Consider the following 7,230-nt stretch of genomic DNA (forward strand, 5'->3'; position numbering starts at 1 on the left):
GGTTTAGCTGGAAGTCTGGAAGTTCTACCTCTTTCCAGTCGTAGTCACTGTACGTCCTCCCACCCTAAGTGGGTTGGGTAATTTACTGGTCAGTTTTTGTGTCGGGTTTGGGTGCCGGTGCCCGTTTCAGAACAGTTAGTTAGGTTTCATTTTAGATTTTGTTTGAGTTACAGTTGACCATGTGTGGTTAGGTGTGCAATGCAGTATGGCAATATGGGCATCACCGTACCAGGTTAGCCAATTTTGCCACATTATGGTTAACTGCTGAAGTTTTTAAATTTTATGGGGGCAGGTGGCCCAATTTTTATCCTGGTGAGGGTTGAGTGATTAGCTCAGCCCTTGTGAGTTGTAACATGGCCTGTGACATTGGCAGGATGCTGGTCCCGACCATGTCATGGGCTGATGGCCCTTTGGTGGATTATTTTTGGTTTTCGCAGGGGACAAGTATAGTGGCAGTAGGGCAATCCTTGTCCAATGTAGGACAGTTGGCCCTTTGAAAATTAGATTTTTATTTTTGACGTTTTTTATTTTATTTTCATGTCTGATTTTTGCTCTTTTAACCGTTCTTCTTCCTGCCACCTTAGTTGAGAGAGGGAACCTTTTCCTAAGTTAGTTTTTAAGTAGGCCTTCCTCTCTAAATTTATAAATACAAAGCTGACCCCCTTCATGTTATATTTCAGTTGTCCGTGTCTTTATTTTTAGATAAGTGAGTGTGAATGACATGCATGTGCATCTGACTGTGTAACATTTATGTTTTCTTAGAATATTTTACTTGTTTATTTGGAATTATTATATGCTAATAAATGTTGCGATATTAACCCTTTGGAAGCCAAGTGAATTTGTCAAAATTGGTGTGAAATTTTTTTATTCATCATGATGACCTGTAATGTTTACCTTATATAGGAAATATTATCTTTTTTTTATACATAACATTTAATTTATATAAAAAAATGTGAGCGACACTGGCATTTTTAGCCGATATTTTGTATATCTCTCACAAATCTGTTGGTACTCATATTTTGTGCACCTCTACCAGAGATGTTGGCATTTTTAGTGGATATTTTTGTGCATCTCTCACAAAGATGTTGGCACTCAAAGGGTTAAGAACTAAATGAAACAATAAAAATTCACCAGAAAAATTAACAATAAATTTCTTACTCACATAAAATGCACTGGTCAAACCCAGAAGAAAGATGAATGTGAGAGCAGTTTTCATTTTTCTGTCTATAAAGAGGAGAAAGCATAGTTAGACAAGTTGACAATGATGAAAATTATTTTTGTAATGGTATAGGTTAGCAAAGTTGTGTATAAAGGTGCAAATTTCATTCTCCCGCATCATCGGCAGCCACCACTGGCCTTTGGCCTGTTTTACCAGCCAAGTGAACCACTTTCTATAGTCTATTTACTATGAAAAGTGGTTGACCTCCTGTGAAAATCACTGGGATGGGTGAAAATTTGTATGCACCAGGGATCACTCCTCATACACGCTGGACATAATCTCCCAGTGTGTATGCACCTTTAGGGGGATATTCAATCTTTTTTCTGACTGTTGGAAATGTTTAGCCAGTCAGAAATATCAGCCAATTTGACCGTTGGTATTCAATCTTCCGACTGTTGCATAGGTTCCTGGGTACTTGTTTCCTATCTGGGCGCCCACTAAGTTAATTGCGCACCATGCTATTCTCCGTAGAGAAATCGGATCGCATCGCATCGTACACATACACGATATTGAACGATGCGATGCGATGCGATGCGATCCGATTCGATTTCCCATAGGAAACAATGTTAAATGGCTCAATTTAGCCAAATTATCATAGGAACAATAGTAAATGGGCCAAAAACACCCCTGAACATTGAAATGTCCCCCCAAAAGTAGTTGACGCCACCCCGCCATCAACGTGAACCCGAAGCGTGGCGAGCGCAGCGAGCCCGCGAGGGGCGGCGGTACGCGTCCTCCGACCTTTTCATACCCCCACTATCCACGTCGGCGTGGAGTTGAGAATAGAATAGTGTGGCGAGCGCAGCGAGCCACCGAGCCCGAAGCGTGGCGAGCGCAGAGAGCCCCGCGAGGGGACGCGGATACCTTCACAGGTAAACGCGTCCCTTCGCGGGCTTCCCAGGTGTCCGCGTCGCCCAGGGGCTGGCTGGCAAATTTCAGCCTGGGGGGCAACACAAGCAAGTGGCCCACCACCATCGTTTCCCCACCCTACCCTCTTCCCTCTAGTATGCAGCAAGGATTAAACAATAATTCCCCCCACACACACCCGAAACAGGGACAGCACGCGCCGGAGGCGCGCTGCAAAATTTTACACTGTAATGCCCATTACACAACAATGCCACACACCGTAATGCCCATTCCACATAAAGCCAACACCATAATGCCCATTAAACATAATGCCACACACACCGCAATGCCTAATAAACAATGCCCATTACACATAATGCCACACAGCCTAATGCCAAATAAACAATGCCCATTACACAATGCCAACACCGCAATGCCCATTACACATAATGCCCATTACATACACTGCCTTCCACATACATCGATACAAAAATAAAAACAGTACATACACACTGTATATTCATCCATACATACACTGATTCCCACATCCATCAATCCATAAATACAGTACATGATCGACATACCACAAGTCGCTCCCCCTTCCCCCTCCGCGTGGTGCAAGGAAATATTGATCACAATCAGATCAGCTAACCACTGGCTGTCTAAGTGCTGACCTGGTGCTGCTGATGCTTCTATCAGCTCCAGGCTCACAAGAAGCTGGCCGGCCAGGTGGTTGGTGCTGCTGTCGGGAAGGGGCCCTGTCACTTCTGCCGGAACTATGGTGCTCCACTCCTAGCAGGCGGCAGCGTGCTGCTGCTGGGCGGGTGCGGGGTGTGCCTCCTATAGTTTGGTATGCAGCGCGCTGCCACCGGACGGGGGCACTGTCGCTGCCGCTGGTGACAGTGCTGCACGCTGCGGCTGACCCCTCTCAGCAGCCCTGGCCTGGGTAAATGCTCGTTGCCTAGGGGTTACTTTTAAACAGCGCGCCAGCGCTACCCGAAGCCGCACTTCCGGGTACCGCTAGCCGCGCTGTCATCCTCTGACAGACACTAGAGGTACAGAAGTACCTCTAGTGTCTGACTCCTCCATGGCGGCGGCCATTTTTGGAGAGGCCGTCGCCATACAAGGAGGCCTGTGTGCAGCAGCCGGACCAGGAGACGACTGTGGCAGCAAGGCAATGCACACAGCCGGCCCAGCCACTACATACCGGCCCGGGGGGCATGTGGCACTCTGCCCCCCGGCCCAGCCCGCCCCTGGCGTCGCCCGCGAGGGGACGCGTATAACTGTGAAGGTATCCGCGTCCCCTCGCGGGGCTCGCTGCGCTCGCCACGCTTCGGGCTCGGTGGCTCGCTGCGCTCGCCACACTATTCTATTCTCACTCCACGCCGACGTGGATAGTAGGGCATGAAAAGGTCAGAGGACGCGTACCGCTGCCCCTCGCGGGCTCGCTGCGCTCGCCACGCTTCGGGTTCACGTTGATGGCGGGGTGGCGTAAACTACTTTTGGGGGGACATTTCAATGTTCAGGGGTGTTTTTGGGCCATTTACTATTGTTCCTATGAGAATTTGGCTAAATTGAGCCATTTCACATTGTTTCCTATGGAAAATCGAATCGGATCGCATCGCATCGCATCGTTCAATATCGTGTATGTGTACGATGCGATGCGATCCGATTTCATTACGGTGCCGTACGTAGAAAACCTGGGCGCCCAGATAGGAAACAAGTACCGGTTCCTGTTATGCTAGCCCAGATATCCTCTAGTCTCCTGCTAGCTAAGGCTTTAACTATAGCAGCCGCCTTTCCCAGGTGGATTAGGTCCACCTGGTACTCAGATGCCCTCAGGTCTTATGATGGACAAGGAGACTATAGGAGGCTAGGCAAGGGCAAGGAAAGTTTTAATGGAGTAGACTGACACACAAAACAAGGACCAGATAATACTGGACTGGCAGGTGCTGGTAAATGACAGGAGTATGAACCAAGCGGGATTACAGATACACACAAGACAAGTGATGGACTAAAAGGCACTAGTAATAGGCAGGGTAACAATTTCTTGGTGTCAGAACTAATATACTTGGCCTAAACTCTAGAAGTTAGACTAGTAATCTCTATACCCAGCATAAACCAGAACACATGCAACAATGCAATAAGGTGGTATAAATAATAAATACAAAATGGGTGGAATACACAACTGGATATAAATGCAAAAATGCACAGGATGATATTAGCAAAAATAAATATATCTCAACTCTGAAACTAAGGCATAAACAACAGGATTTAGCTAGAACTCTGGATAATCCAAGACACAAAGACTTGAATGGGACCACCCTCTGGGAAACAGTGACTCAGAGACTATGACCGACAGGGCATAGCTATACTGAGTACAGTATAAAGGGGAAGGTGGCCAATAACAGGAGAGCAGTGTGAGCTCAGGTAATGAGCTTTTCCACAACAGCAGAAGTAACTTAAGCCCCATAATTGCACGGCACAGTGTACCAATCCCATTTTTACTACATAGTACAGATCTGAACTATATAGTCTTGCCTGCACAGTCTATTTTCTATTCAATATAGACTGAACGGAATGAGCATCAGCATATTTACGCTAGAAAAGAGACGTTTTTTTTTAAAAGACATAATTATTTATTTCTTCATCATACACAAGAATGTAATGTAATCAGAACTCTGACAGCACTTGACAGTTCCGACGGTAGAAAACACATGTATCGGTAAGAATCTCGTTGAGCCATGTGCATTTTGTCAAAAACAGATGCAGAATCGACAATCTAGTGGTCGTTTTCAACAATGCAGATTCGTGTTTTTAAAAGTTGAATCTGCATGGGATTCAATATGGTCGAAAATGGCCACATTGTATAGGTGTGTGCCAATATTACCGACTGTTGTAAATATCAGCACACATTGAATGCCCTCCTTAGAGACACATTCTATTGGTGAAATGTGAAAACCTTGCTTATCTTTAGTATAAGGATTTTATGTATAATTACCAGTTAGTAAGTAATACCCCTTTTACAACAGCCAAAATTCCCAGGTTGGCCCCGGTAACAACCCAGCACTAGCGCTAGTGTGAAAGGCTCTTGGGCCGAAATCCTGGAATTGCCGGGATTACAACCCTAGCTAGCAGGGTTTCTCCTAGGACCTTCACGGGTTACTGGCTGGTGTGAAAGCTACTGTCCCGGCTTCTACTCACCCGGAGACGTTCTGTGGAGTCTGGGAGATGGCAGCAGCCAGAGTGCTGGACCCGGGAGATCCCGTCTATGTGGGGGTGGGATGGGTGCCGTTCCGGGAGGTCAGGCATGTGGGGGTGGCAGGTGACGGTCCGGTGGGGGGCCTGTCCTGTAACTTCTGGTGGAGAGAGTGCGGCAGTGGGCCTAGTCTGTACGACTGAGCCGCTGCCTGCAGTAATGGTCATGCATCTCCTGCCCCTCCTGCCACTGGGGGAAGCTGCCGGATGACTAATGGGTTTAGTTCCAATCTGAGCCAATCACCGGCCGGCCCCACCAGCATCATCCCACTCACCCCGCCTCTCGCTGTCTGCACTAACTCTCCCCCTCACACCAGAAAATGCAAGGTGAAAGGGGCTGACCCAGGAATGATCCTGGGTAAGTCCCTGCATTTTCTGGTATGAAAGGGGTATTAGTAAGTAAGTAAGTAAGTTTATTTTATACAGTGCGCTTTCTCCAACAGGACTCAAGGCAATTTGCAGACATCAAAAGAATATGCATAATACATAGGATTTGGGTAGTACAGCAATAGATAAGTCACACAGACGTAAAACAGAGCCTTGTTAACATAGTAGGCACAATGTAGTGTTGGTATAGGCATTTTGGATAATAACGTCCATTGTTTGTGTATTCCACCTTAACAAGGTAGGATTACCCTGGGTAGAATAGCTTACCCCTAGAAGAAATTACACAAAACAAAGTGAGTGCAGTGTAGAGTCGGGTCCCAATAAGACAGTCAGGTCCATGTATTTTTTATGTCATCCACAAGTGTACCAGATGAGGCAGACCTGTTGGGTGCACTACGAAGGTTACACTGTGGGAGGTGAGCCATATAAGGACCCAATGCAGATATGGGAAAGCAGATGTTTGTGTAATAGTAGTGTATATCATACTACGTGAAGCACATCCTGTTGCAGAGGAAGAATCTGAGGCAACCAGCTCGTGTGCACTGCGTAGGTGTGCAATCTGTAGTGAAACACATTACAGTTAGGGGGATCAGCAACTGTAAATAAAAAGAGTTCCCATCCAATTAGTTTCTTTGGAATACATTTTTTGGTACTTATGTAGTATCTGGGCGCCCGATTTAGAAATCGGGTCGGATCGCATCGCATGCGACCAAATCGGATGCGATGCTATGCGATGGACCCGATTTTTCCATAGGAATCAATGTTAAAATGGAATGAGACCATTTTAACATGGAATTCAATGGGAAAAGGGGTCCTTTTCATACCCCTACTATCCAAGTGGGCATGGAGTTGGATATAAACCTGTGGCGAGCGCAGCGAGCCACCGAGCCCGAAGCGTGGCGAGCGTAGCAAGCCCCGCGAGGGGACACAGAATACCGTCCCTTCGCGGGGCTCGCTTCGCTCGCCACGCTTCGGGCTCGGTGGCTCGCTACGCTCGCCACAGGTTTATATCCAACTCCATGCCCACTTGGATAGTAGGGGTATGAAAAGGACCCCTTTTTCCCATTGAATTCCATGTTAAAATGGACTCAGTTCATTTTAACATTGAATCCTATGGAAAAATCGGGTCATCGCATCGCATCGCATCGCATGCGATATGGTCGTATGCGATGCGATATCGCATCGCATCGCATCTGATTGTATGCCTTAACTTAAGGCATACAATCAAAAAATCGGGCGCCCAGATACTACATAAGTACCCATTTTTTGTATTTATTTAAAAAAATAATTCTTCACTATTTTCTACGCTAATTGTCTCTGAATTAGTGGGATTATATTTAAAGGCCTTATTTAGATGTTACTGTATGAACAATTTAGGTAGATTCCTAAATTGTTCCTAAATCAAGCATTAGGAATCCCCCCTTGTAGTCATCCTGTACTTGGTATTAATACATTATACTCCACTATCTTTATCATATTATTAGATTAGTAAGTGATAACCCAATAAACTGCATGGGCTG

Source organism: Crinia signifera, chromosome 1, assembly GCF_055691185.1.
Source record: "Crinia signifera chromosome 1, ASM5569118v1, whole genome shotgun sequence".
In the NCBI taxonomy this organism is placed as follows: Eukaryota; Metazoa; Chordata; class Amphibia; order Anura; family Myobatrachidae; genus Crinia; species Crinia signifera.